The 13,538-nt window shown below is 42.8% G+C and overlaps 1 long non-coding RNA gene across 1 annotated transcript in view; it reads left to right on the plus strand.

Annotated features, from left to right (window-relative positions):
* The first annotated feature begins 567 nt into the window (after positions 1-567).
* Positions 568-13,538, plus strand: part of LOC125434182 — a 28,994-nt gene continuing 16,023 nt past the window's right edge. Inside the window, exons 1-3 of the long non-coding RNA XR_007244744.1 lie at positions 568-660; positions 4,642-4,791; positions 5,938-5,988. This is a non-coding gene — a long non-coding RNA (uncharacterized LOC125434182). The remainder of the gene's footprint in view (positions 661-4,641; positions 4,792-5,937; positions 5,989-13,538) is intronic.

A 13,538-nucleotide genomic window follows, 5' to 3' on the forward strand; every position in this document is an offset into this window, starting at 1 on the left:
AAGGTCGGGCTGCACTCTTAGGTTGCTTACTTATCTCTCTGTTTCTTTTTCAGTACAATTGTTTGATATATTTAAATGTTCTTGTAATTATGCTATAGTAAACATAATTTCTTTTAAAAGAAATCTCCAGCAGTTATCAGTGCAAATGTTTTTTTTAAAAAACCCAACAAAAGACAAACTCTGTATCGTGTGCCTTGAATTTAAACCAGCGTAGTAGCACCTGTAGTTCTGGAAAATATGTGAATGACCTTGTTTGACTCCTCAGGCAGCTAACTTTGAATTCCATGTCAGTTTAAATGTCAATATTGTTACATATTTTGTACTAATCATTTGAACAGAAACATCAAACTATGGGAAGAAGTGGCAGATGCAGGGGGCAGAGGGCAGTTGGTTGACATCAATCTTCTCTGGTTGTGAAATCCAAAACCATTAAATCTCTGTGTATCATCGTTTAAGCTTCTCACTACCTTCACCGAAAGGCTCAGGGTAGGCTGCAGTATAAATAACTCAATAAATCTTGCTTCCACTCTCATTTTTTTTCTAGGGGTTTCTAGAGTTGATACCAGTCCCTGATTCATGAGAATTCTAGGCAGCTGCAGCTCAATTGTCCATTTGCGCTCTTGAGCAGCCTCCCCAGTTCTACTTTCCACTGCATCTAAGGTGTGGCTTACAGTTTGTGGCAACAGGTGACACTGAAGAATGTGTCCAGGGCCAGGAAACAATTGAGTGGCCATGATCTCAATATCTCCATCTGGGAAAAACCTCGCAATCCTAATTGTTCGTGAATTGTTTATTGCATAATCCACCTTCCTCTCTTTAAATTCCTTTACTCTAATTTATTACTTTCAGCTCAGAAATGTTGTTCTTTCATTGATATGGTCACATTATTCTTTTTTTCTGTTCTGACTCCCTTTTCATCCTTGCATTCTGTTAAAATTTCTGGAGGTTTTCCATTTCTTTGTTCATTTGGTTCCATTTCTCTACTTCACTGCTTCCCTTCCTATGCTTCTTCTTGTAGGCAAATATTTTCGGTGACTTCTGCAGAAAGAGCCATAGTCTTAACTCCTGCGATATGCTTGTTCTGCATAACCTTAAAATTATATCTACTATTCCATATATGCACCCTTTCTGCTACTAAGAACATTTTACCCTTTCCAGTTTTCCAAGGTATTCACAATATTCCTGTGAGGTGGGTTAGGCTGAGAAAGGGTGAATAGCCTCATGTGGGGATTTGAACTGGATACTCTATCCACTACATAGCCGGATGCTCAATCCACTACACTGTCACACTGGCTCTCCATATGACTGAAATGTTTTACTTCCTGGGATGCTACTAAACCTACAGAAGAAAGGGCCACTTAAAAGGGCCACCTCTCATGCAGCTGTTAATTGTTCTGTCTATTAGAAAAAATAGCTTAAAAATTAGCAAACTTAATTGCAGGTTGGGCCATATTCTAGAATGTGAGCTTCCACGTCTTTAAATGACAGCACAGGGCACCTGAAGTATGAACTATTTCTTGGTGAAAACCAAATGCATATCCAGCTTCTCTCTCTCTTTCATACACTGACTCCCAATGTATCTCACTCATCAGTCAAAGTCTGTGGTTTTCCACTGATAGCTTCAGTAAGCCAGTGTCTACAATCAACTTAGAATATTTTAGATCTGACAGGACATGAAAAAGAGAGGAAGCTGATTTGATTGTGAAGATACATAGAAAACAAGAACAAAATGGGCTGAGAAACAGTAGTGATGATGAAGGAACTTGAGTGGTTGTGCCTTGTAATTGTATCAAATGGATCACATCATCTTGACCCTACTGCATTATGCAGAACTAATGGGATGTAGTTGATGGAAATGTGAATACCAGTCTTCCTCTAAATCAGTGGTGGTGAACCTATGGCACTCCAGATGTTCATGGACTACAATTCCCATCAGCCCCTGCCAACATGGCCAATTGGCCATGCTGGTAGGGGCTGATGGGGAATAGTCCATAGTCTGGAGGCTACATGACTGCCACCATGGAGGAACCCTGCATAATAAATGATTATGGGTGTTAATGAGAAAACACACATTTGGTCCTTCATTGCTCACAATAATACAAATAAAGTGTCTTTGGAGATGAAATCTACAAAGAAATTGTGTAATGCAGTCTGATTCAGCGTGGCTGAACAGAAGTTAGAAAGAAAAGTATTACTAACACTGCAGTGACCTCAAATAGCTTTTTCACTACATAATAATATTATGATAGCTCTGGAAAATCTAGAGCTACAGGCAAGTGCTATGACCCTTTGGAAAGTTAAGAATTTCTCCTTTCAAAAGCTATGAACATCACATTTTTCTAGTCTTCGTGAGTCAGAAGGAGTACAGAACCCTCCAGGCCTAGACAGTGCATAGGCATACATGTATAGCAGTCCTTAAATACTGGATGCATCATGACATTAAAGACATACTTGGACTCAGTCTGGTTCTTTCACCTGGGGACACCAACCTACCAGTCCATTTGTTCCTATCTAATGAAAGGAGCTAAGTCTCCTGACATTTCATAGCCCTGAAATCTAGTGGGTCTCTAAGGTGTTACTGAACTTCAATATATATGCTCTATTGCAGACCAACAAGACTGCCATCTGGACCTAACTCATTTGTTGTGAGCAGAGGTGTAGCAAGGGGGAAAAGCACCAGTGCAACAGTGCATCCTCCACCCCCGTCCTGCCCTGGAACGCCCCCGCTCCACCCCAGAATGCCCTGCCATGCCCCTAGAATGCCCCCACAATGCCCCCTGAATGCCCTCATCACACCCCCACAGGGCACGCACCCAATGTGTCACACCTCCACACCCCCTTGGAGCTATGCCTCTGGTTGTGAGGACAAAGCAAACAAATGATGGTTGCAACATGAACTTCTGTGGAGAAATGTATTGTACTTTGGGCTACCTCACACTACTAAAATTTTGGGGGCTTGAAAACCTCCACATTCATTTAAAAAACTTCTCTGTTGGCTCAAGGCTCTCAAGGACTCTCATCCCATTGATTGCTCCCCCCCCCCCCCACACCCAGTATCTAAGGTTTGCAGTGGTGGGATCCAAAATTTTTAGTAACAGGTTCCCATGGTGGTGGGATTCAAACTGTGGCGTAGCGCCAATGGGGCTGGGTGGGGCACAACGGGGGCATGGGCATTTTGGGGGCGGGGCATTCCTGGGCGGGGCTGTGGCAAGGACGCAGCCGCTGCACCAGTCCTTGGGTGGGAAATGAATGCACGCAGGTGCAGGCTGCCACGCACGCAGGTGCTAGACCTTCTGCTAGACTGCTTCAAGTTCTGTGCACTATTGCTGAGAGGAGGGGCATAACTAAGGCAAAAATCACGTGGCAAAATCACCAATTAGTACCCCCCTCTCGGCACACACAAATAATTAGTAACCTACTCTCGGGAATCTGTGAGAACCTGCTGGATCCCACCTCTGAAGGTTTGGTTTTGTGAACATTTCTAGTGAGCCATTAACTTCTAGAATACCACCTCACTTCCTGTCTAGAATGTGACATCTAGAAGGTGACAGAGATTTGGGAATGACAAATGCTAGATGGTATGCCTTCCTGGGATGGACAGGAAGAAAAGAAATGGCTCACAGGAGTGGTTGGGCAAAGAGAATTTATAAATTGCCTGGACAAGAAGGGAATGAGGCTCATTTTTTGGTTTCCATTTTGACTGATTTCATCTGAAGGAATGAATACACTCACCTAGGCTGCTGTCATTGTTACATGAAGCTAACAAAGGGCAGGCAGTCTGGATAAAGATTCTAAGGTAACAATAAGCTTTTAGCTGTAACTTTTAAGTTTAAAGAGCCTGCCTTAGAACAACTTAGAACAACAAGGGCATGTGTAGAGGCGAGAGACAGAGAACTGCATGTATGCCGGTCCAGGCTGCAAGCCAAGGGTGTTGTGTTACAGTGTGAGATTTGCCTGGTGTGGGAAACATATAGAGTGCTGAAAAGCAAGAACAGGGAGACTAGAAGCTGAGTTGACATTTTACTAAAGCACAAGGCCAATAGTCTGTGATGTGAAGACCAAGTCCAGTGGGTCCAAACTGAAGGTCAAAAGCCACATAAGGAAACAAGGTGCGTGTTGGCGAGGCAGCAGTCAAGTTGCACGGTTGCACCCACATTTGTCTGCCTTTCATTTGCCTCTCTTACAATTCCTCAGAGGAGGTTAATCTGACGAGTACTCACCCCACTCCTGTTCAACAAATGCTGATGGTTTGCTAGCAACCAGGTACTATGTCTTTCAGCCTGCATCTTCCTCTGGTGGTGCTGTCTGTGGAGATGAGCAGGCTCAGGAGACCCTGGTGGACTAATCCTCCATTACTACTCACCTAGAGTTATAAGCAGGAGGGGCTTCTACAGACACTTCAGGCTCTGAGCCCTGGCTAGGCTGCTGTCCAATTCCACCTTGCTCTGCCTGGCCTGCTCTCTCAAGCTCTAATTGGCAGATTTCATTCAGGCAAACATTCCGTTTAGAAACTTTGTAACATATTTCCCCACTCAGGCAGAACTCATATAAATGTAACCAAAAACAGAAGAGAAGATATCAATACAGTGTGTTCTTCACTAACTCTGCTATCCTAAAACCCCTGATTTTTTTCCCTGCCAGATTCTCCTCAGTCAGAGCAACTCCCTCAGCTAGAGCAACTGTCAGCAACTGCCAGTGGTCTCAACTAACTGGTGCTAGCCTCCCTGGATTGGTGGAGAGTTTTCAAAGGAACTGGAAGAATTCCGAGTGGGTGCTGTAAATCCATCCCATGTACTAACTAAATCAGGGGGCAGGGGAAGGGAGGTGATTGGTTGTTTTATTGCCATTTCCCTGGGATTGTGCAAGTGTGATAAGCCATTCCCATGATAACTACTCATTGGGTAGCAGGATATGTGGGCACTAGGCAGAGTCTTTAAACAGCAACGCTGAAGGGAAGCTAGGGCTGCTGGCTGTCTTGGTGAGAATTTCTGAAATTGACTGGCTGGTGGCAGTGTATTGAAAGAAAAGCACCAGAAAACCCTTCTGAGAATCAGGCAAACTCAGGAGAGCATCACACTGCCAGGCAAAGATTCAGGATTTTTTTTAAAATGCAGCTATATGAGGCTGTTAAACTGATGCAAGGTCCAGGGGTGAGAGATGTTAATCCTTTCCTACTAAATTTCCCACCAAAATTGCTATTTGGTTCATGAGCAGGAGATACATTTAACATATGGACACCTGTATCCTCTCCCCAGGCGAATTGTTTTGAGAGGAGATGTATCTCTTTTTCATGTGGCAGCTTTGTAACGAAGAAAGTAAGCCTGATCACAGATATCTCATATTATGTTGTGGAAGCCCACCCCCATGGGGACCCTTCCCCCCCTTCCAACAGACTCATCCAAAGGACGTGGCCAAAGGAGACACAGAAGAGAGAGACAGAAGAGGTGACAAGAGCAGGTTGGAAGTGTGAGAAAGGGAGATGTACAGAGAAGGATTCAGTAACATGCTGCAAAGAAGGGAAGGAGATGAAGAAGAGTTAGTAGGATGAATGGAGGAAGAAAGAAGGGAGGACTATCTGGAGAGAGCCAAAGGAAAGGGAAGAAGATGAAGGGTAGAAGATGGTGAAAGTTAGAATGGGGACAGGTTTAAGAGTCCAACTGACAGGTTGAGACTACTCTTCCTGGGGCACAAGAACAATGTGGAGCGGGGGTGGGGGGTGGGCGGTGGGGGGGGTGGGGGAGGAGAAAGCACCTGGAAGCTGTTTTGGGATGGGTGTGGGCTAATGAATTGAAGCTCAATCCTGGCAAGATGAAAGTGCTACTACTGCCTCCTTCCACACCATATTTTCATTGCTGTTTTTGTGTTTTTACATATATCCTTCAGTTTTGGTCTTAATTTGTTTTATGATCTGTTTTTGTAAAGCTTTTTTATTGTTAGCTGCCTTGGTCATTCTGGTTGGGCAGAAAAGCAAGATTTATACATTTTAAGGTAAATCAATCAATCAAATAATATACATTTAAATGGAAAGAGGATAAATTACAGGAGTCAAGGATTTAGAAGCATTTACCAGTCCTTAGGAATAAGAATAAAATAGTTCACCAGGAGCACTTTCTCCCTTGCAATTGTTTATTCCCATTTGTTTACCTTAGTGTTTTAATTCAATTCTGACATCTCTGGAAGGCTACAGGTTGCTTCTCTGCTGACTTTCTCATATTAAACCCTGTTCATCTGCAATATTCAGTGGTGTATCAATCCTGTAGGAAAAAACTGAGGCATTGAAACTGAGTTGAGCTTTCAAAATGTCACAGGAGAAATGCAGTAGTCAGGCATTAGCATGAAGAACAGAAATACAAAAGAAGGAAGTGAGGAAGAATATTAAAAATAGAACAAATGGACTGTTTTAGGGAGTGACACTTTTTTGAATATACTTGCAGAAACTGGGGAAAGTCTACCAGGGCATATCAATATTCCAGCTCCCCCTCCGCACCTCAGTGAAGTTATTAGAAGCAAGACCCTTCTGTAGAAGTAAGACCCTTCCATAGAAGTATTACCTCTTTGCCTTAGGCCAGTTACCTTCCAGTCTTCCTTGTGTAACCCAAATTAGTCCTCTTCTCCACCTGAAACAAAATGTAACAGGGCTAACTCTGTTGGATATCCTTCCCTTCTTTGCCATGGCCTCCTTTTGTATCTCCCAGCCATAGCTATGCTGTTTCCTGCAGCTCTGTAACTTGCCACTGTAAAATCCTTAGGATGGGATTTTGTTTTTTTTTTTCAGTTGTCATAAACTGGGTGTCATGAGCCAGCCCTGGGTACTTACCAGGACACAGAGGGCTCTGATGCAGAACCTGACAACACGGTACAGCCAGAGTTGGCTGCTCCTGAGAAAGACCAGACAGCAGAATCAACTCCCAGCCCTTCCCTGCCTGATGCCATGCAGGTGGAAGAGCCTGCAGATCCGCCCTAGGGAACCCGGTAATGAGGCAGCTGTGCACAGGAAGCAGAAGCAGAGGCAACTGCTGCAGGAGCAAAGAAGGGCTCGTATTGCAGCAAGATATGGGAAGATAGAAATGTCTGCATCTGATGAGCATTATCTCCTTGCAAAGTCCTAGCCCCTGTATATAAGCCTGTCTTGAGCTTGGTTCTGACTGGGTGCAACAAGTGTGTTACCTGTCACCTCCACGTGCCTAGTTTATCACTGCTTCCCAGCCTGCTTATCAGTTCTCCTATACCATGACCTGTGAACTGACTCTTGACTATGTTTTTGCCTGCCGCCTGCCTTGACCCATTGGACTGCTTTATGACTACGCTTTCGCCTGCTGCCTGCCTTGGCCCACTGAACTGTCTTCCTACTATGCTATTGCCTGCCGCCTGTTTGGCCCTGTGAGGCTGGACCTGACCACACCCTGCCTGCCAGCAGCACACTGGGCTGAGTTTAGATATCAGGGCAGCAGATACAGGAGGGAAATTCACCCCAGTATCCTGTCTTCGTCTCTTTCCTCTGATTTCCTTTCAGGAGGAGCTCCCCTTCTTTACATGCCTCATAAGTTTATTTGCAGTCATGTATTTCACTAGATAGAAGAAGAGTTGGTTAAAGGTCGCAGCTTTTCTCAACCTTTAAGGAGTCTCAAAAAGCCTGCTGGGTGACCTTGGCCCAGTCACAGTTCTCTCAGAATTCTCTCAGCCCCACCTACCTCACAAGATGCTTGTTGTGGGAGTGACGGAGAGAAGGGAAGGTGATTGTAAGCCACTTTGAGACTCCTTAAAGGTTGAGAAAAGCTGCGACCTTTAACCAATGCTTCTCTCTGTCACTCCCACAACAAGCATCTTGTGAGGTAGGTGGGGCTGAGAGAATTCTGAGAGAACTGTGACTGGGCCAAGGTCACCCAGCAAGCTTTGTGTGGAGGACTGAGGAACAAACAGTTCACCAGATTAGAGTCCACCATTCATATGGAAGAGCAGGGAATCAAACCCTGTTCTCCATGTTTAGAGTCCACTGCTTTTTAATCTCGACAATATAACAATTATTTATGCCAGCAAGATCCTTGTACTCCTCCCAATGAAATAATTAGTTATATGCCATTAAAGGTTTTGTATTTGTTGTATTTGTTGTTGAAATAATTAGACAAATGCACCTTTGCTACATATATTCACTGGTTTCACAAGAGCTAAAAACCATATGTTAAGACTGACAATGATCTCCTTATCAGCACCACGGTGCATGAGTTTTGTGCATGCACAGAACAGCATGGCTGTCCTTTCCTAAGCCTCTAACTGATACAGATGGATTCTTTCTAAAGCTTCTTGCTGGAAGTGAATAAAAGGAGTACCCACATAATGTAAACACTGAGCGACATGACTGGATGAAAAATGCTCACAATATTGATCAAAATGTTCTATCATAAACTTATCTTAATTATATACCAGAAAGGATAGAGCAATAACTGCCATACTGATAAGTGGCACAGAAATTTGTAAACCAAGTCTAAAACAGTAATATAAATAGATCAAAAGATATATAGTTCAGCAGAGGAGGTATACATATGTTATAAATAATCCTGGGTCAAGTCCCAACAGAATATTATCATGAAAGTGTAGCTGTTGCCAAGTCATATCTCCCTCTTACCTCTCGTAATAATATTCTGCCAAAAAAAGAATGCATGACTTTATTGCAAATGCAGTAACTAAGCTGTTCCTACCTCTAGGAGCCGATTTGTCCATGTAAGCACCAATTCAAATAAACCTGTATGCAGAACCCATATTAAACTTGTTAACCACAAAAGGCCCTTTCAGGGAAAAGAAATTATTAAACAAATAACCTGCATATTGTCTAATATGATCGATATTGCACAAGTGGAGGTGAAGCCATTGATTGGCTGAGCTGGGCGGAGCTGGGCGTGATAGCCTGGAATATTTATGTTCAGCTATCAAAGCTGTCAAAATGTTTACAGTTCCAGTCCACTGAGGAAAGTGAAAGTTGTCAGTTTAGCTGGGGATGACAGCCTCACACAGACCCCAGGGACAAGAATAGTTTCATGGGGCAGGCTGAGGACTGAAAGAAGCTAATGGACAGAGAACCCAGAAACAAGATGGTTGAAGGAAGGGTGTAAATATGCAATGGACTGAGAAACAAGTACTTGGGGACAGCACAGCTGAAGAAGAAGGCTTGAGGAAAACAGCAAAGAAGGAAAGGAACTGAGGCAATTTTACTTATTGACTTGAACTCACTTTGGCTGGTGACCCCTGGTTTGTTTTAATTAACAATCTAGGTATTAATTCGATCAAAATTGCCAAGTAATATTACGTTAAGATCAACACAGACAAACCTTAAATGACTTGTCCCAATCTATTTAGGGGATAGCTTCTTCCTGTGTCTCCCATCAAGCCAAAAGTCTCTCCAGAGTGTACCTGTCACGGGCCAAGACATCAAGTGTTCAATGAAGTGTTCTCAGTGGTCAGCCTCTCATCTGCAGAATTTCCTCCCCCTGGATAATTGCCAAAATGGGAGTCTGAGCATTTTGCAAAAGGACTGGGGTTTTTCCTCCGTCTTGGCTGGCTTTCAGATATTGGTGTTAAACCAACAATTATTTATTGTTAGCTGTACATTTTATAAATGCTTTTAATGTCCCTGGCCCGAGTCCTAAGAATGGAGTGGGGCACAAATTTTAATTAAACAAGCAAACAAAGGCTAGCCCAATGTCCCTTTAAATGAATGCAACTACTGCAATTAACCTCCCACAGGCTTACTTGGAGTTCACATAGAACTGCAGTCTTATTTGCTTCCTTGCTTTCAGCATCTAGACTGGAAACAGCCATGCACAGGCAAGATAACATATTATATTCTATAGCTGCCTGGCACACAAAGATACCGGATGTATGAGCAATGGAAAAGCTGACTAGCAAAGAAAATAGCAAAGTGTTGCCAGTTGGTTTCCATTCTTGGCAAAGACAGAGGGAGCAAATGTGAAGGTCAAAGTGCTAGATGAATATAAATTTTTAATGAAAAAGTTGGTTCTTACAAATTCACTTGTGCACAGAACAGCATGCAAATGGCAAATTAGCAGTGAGTGCAGTCCTAAGCAGAGTTACACAGTTCTAGGCCCATTGACCCTGACAGATTTAGAAAGGTGTAACTCTCTTTAGGATTACACTTCATGACTCAAACATTCATTTACATACCTATTAAGAACTTGCATAATTCCACATATTGGATGCGGGTGCCATGTACTCATGTTTTGCCTTGGTCTTTTAACTCCAATCTTGTTCCTGCAAGCTGGGGACTATTCTGAAGCTGAGCTCCAGGGAGGGGTAATGACCTCTTGGCTGTGCACATAAGCATATAAACCACAATAAAGGGCAATCTGCTCAGACTGTTAGCTGCTCTCCACTGTCTCTTCACATCACTTATTTCTTTCACATCACTTATTTCTTGATCCTTTCAACTGGAGATGCCACGGATTGAACCTAGGACCCTCTGCATGCAAAGTAGATCTTCTTCTGTTGAGCCTCAGTCCCTCCCCTTCTCAGGGACCCCCATGCTGATTTCTTAATATACTTTCATTTAAACTGAGGAGAACGATCCATAGAGTTGATGGAGGATATGGAGAGGAAGACAAATCAAACACTGGGACAAGTGTCTCTATTGTCTTGGAACATTATTTGCATGGTTAACTTGTGGAACTCACTGCCAAGGGATGAGGCGATGGCCCTGACTCAGATTTTAAAAGGATATCAGACAAAACCATAGAGAAAAGTTTCATAAATAGCTAGTATTAACCATGATGGCTGAATTTGACTTTAGTGTTAAAACGATGTCAACTAGATGCCCTGGAAGTCCCACTACTGATTGCTAGTTACCACTACTGATTGCTACTACTTGTGGTGGGGCAGCAGCAGGAGGAGGTTTGGGTGCTTGTGCTACTCTGATTGGCATTCCAGAGCATCTAGTTGGCCACTGTGGTAAACAGGACGCAGATGATACCCTGTTCCAAATAAAGACTTAAGTAAAATTGCAACTTCATTCACCATTTCCTCCTGCCCCCCGCCACGTGCTTCATGCCCCCCCTCATTACAGCCCAGTCTAGACTAGACAATGAATGGCTGGTGGGGAGCCCATGGAGGGGGGTCAGGAGGAAATGTGTTTTACTTAGGTCTTTATGTGGAACAAGGTATATCAGGGGTAGGGAACCTGCGGCTCTCCAGATGTTCAGGAACTACAATTCCCATCAGCCTCTGTCAGCATGGCCAATTGGCCATGCTGGTGAGAAACTGATGAGGGAGTAACAGATTCCTAATTCCCTGAGCTATCTGGAGAGCTTCTGGGATTCTGTGCTACTCATGAATCAGACCATTAATCTGATCCAGCAGGGCACTTTTTAAACTACTGTAGCATCACAAAACTTTCATTGCTATTGCTAGGATAATAAGCTGTCAGTTTCCAAATTGAATTGATGATATCAGAAAACAACCAAGCAATCTTTTGACTTCAGGCTACAAATTAGGGTGGCAAAACAGCCTCCAAAAGTATACACTTAACGGAGGAAATAAATATTGACTTTAAATTTCCCATTTAAGTGTTTGGTCCTAAAAAGCAAAAGTTGCCCAGTTTCTGGCTTCCTGAAAAATTTCTATAAATTTAGTGTTTAAGTGGAAACTAGTAGATAAAGTTCATAAATATCATTCAGAGACTAATTTATTACTTTTAAGTATTGATTTGCATCTAGCATGTACGATTCCTTGATTTTACTGCATGATATGGGAATCACTGTGCATTCTCTTTATGAACCATAAACTTCTCTCTTAAATGTCAGCATCTCCAATAACTATATTAAATCCTTATCCAAACAGATTGTTCTAGGAGAATTTAAAATGCTTTTGCACATTTTATATGCAATAAAATATCCTTAGAGATGCCTGTTTATCTTCACTCTCCACTAATTTGGCAAGAAATGAAGCTCAGGCTTCCATCACAGGCCAAGATCATACCAAAAGAGAGAAACTTTTGATGAACACCCACCACTAGAATTAATAATGACTAATTAAAGCATGAGCTTCCCCAATCTTCAGTCTACGCACATTTAAACTCTAAGTTTCATTAGTTGCATCTGCATAGGCTTATTGCTCCTCTGTGCAGGTACCTCAGACGTTTAACGTGCCGGATGTGCAAAGGAGGAAAAAGTTCTTTATTCATACTACTGATTCCCTACCCTTGCACCCCTTTCTCCAAACATTAAAAGGTTGAAGGCAAGTTACCTTCATGTTGCTGCAGAATATTCTGTGTGTGCTCAAGCTGCTGTAAGAAGACATACATGAAAGAATCTCATTAGCAGAGCATATGGTAGCCTCTTTATACATGCAAGTGCCATTTCCTTCCTATTTTGGTGACGTCTGTGTGGGAAGAAACCATGCAATTGCTCATATCACTGTGATTTTTTTTTACATATACTCTTGGAAGTGCAACAAATGTCACCACAGGGAAGCAGCTCTGAAAACACTAATCTCAGGCTAACGCATCTGCTCCCTAAGAGCCAAGAGCTCAATGCTTTGAGTATACACACATGATTTCCATTCAGTGGCTAGGTAATCATACATGTGGCACTCCTTGCAAAACACGGTATGGTCCCTGTTCCCTTGTTGGCTTTTTACTTTCATAATTGGTTAATTGTTCAAAAGTACTTTTGAATGAAATAGGATGCTTACCTTATCTAAGATCTTACATATTTTCGTGATGACCCTGGCTGTTGCTCAAGGATGGCGGGGGGGGGGGGGGATGGAATCATCTTAAGAAAATGCTACCAGGGGTCTGCAGCCTGCAGCCATGGTGGCAGGGGCTGATGGGAATTGTAGTCCATGAACATCTGGAGAGCCGCAGGCTGCAGACCCCTGCGTGAGCTAGGCACAATATTTTGTCTGGCAGAACATTATCACCCATCTCCCCATGATGCAAATCTTCTTACCTTATTTGTGCAGCTGGTCAGAGCCCACCATTTGCTGGGCACAGCACCGTAGTCTTGTTGGAAGCTTCAGTAAAGTAAAACAGATTCACAGGTAGTTGCAAATTTGCATGCAAGTAATGCATTCATATAGACACGAGTTCATTCTTTGTGCCACTTGTATTGTATGTGACACCTTCTACTATCATGAGAAGGTTACACATATTCAGCCAATCAAGGAAGTTGACAGTCTGTGTCTCCTTAATCGCGTTATAATTGGATTCTTCAGTAACCTGTACTGTGTGCATTTATCAGCAAAGCCCCTCTCAAAAGAGGTCAGTGAAAGCATTCCCCAGAACTCCACTGCCCTTTTCATAATGAAGATTGCTCATTTACACTTTTGTAGGCCAAGATGGCCTTTGTGATTGAGCTAAATATTTATTTCAGAAGATGTATAATCTCGTAAAATTGACAAGGTGTCCCAATCCATACTGCCAGACTATTGGGTAAACCAGCAGAAATCCAATTTTAAAAAAAACATACATGCACACGGATATTTTGGTGTTTTTTTAATGACAAAATCAAGTGCTTATTGCTTTTCTCCTTTTT

This window comes from Sphaerodactylus townsendi, linkage group LG06 (assembly GCF_021028975.2).
Source record: "Sphaerodactylus townsendi isolate TG3544 linkage group LG06, MPM_Stown_v2.3, whole genome shotgun sequence".
NCBI lineage: Eukaryota > Metazoa > Chordata > Lepidosauria > Squamata > Sphaerodactylidae > Sphaerodactylus > Sphaerodactylus townsendi.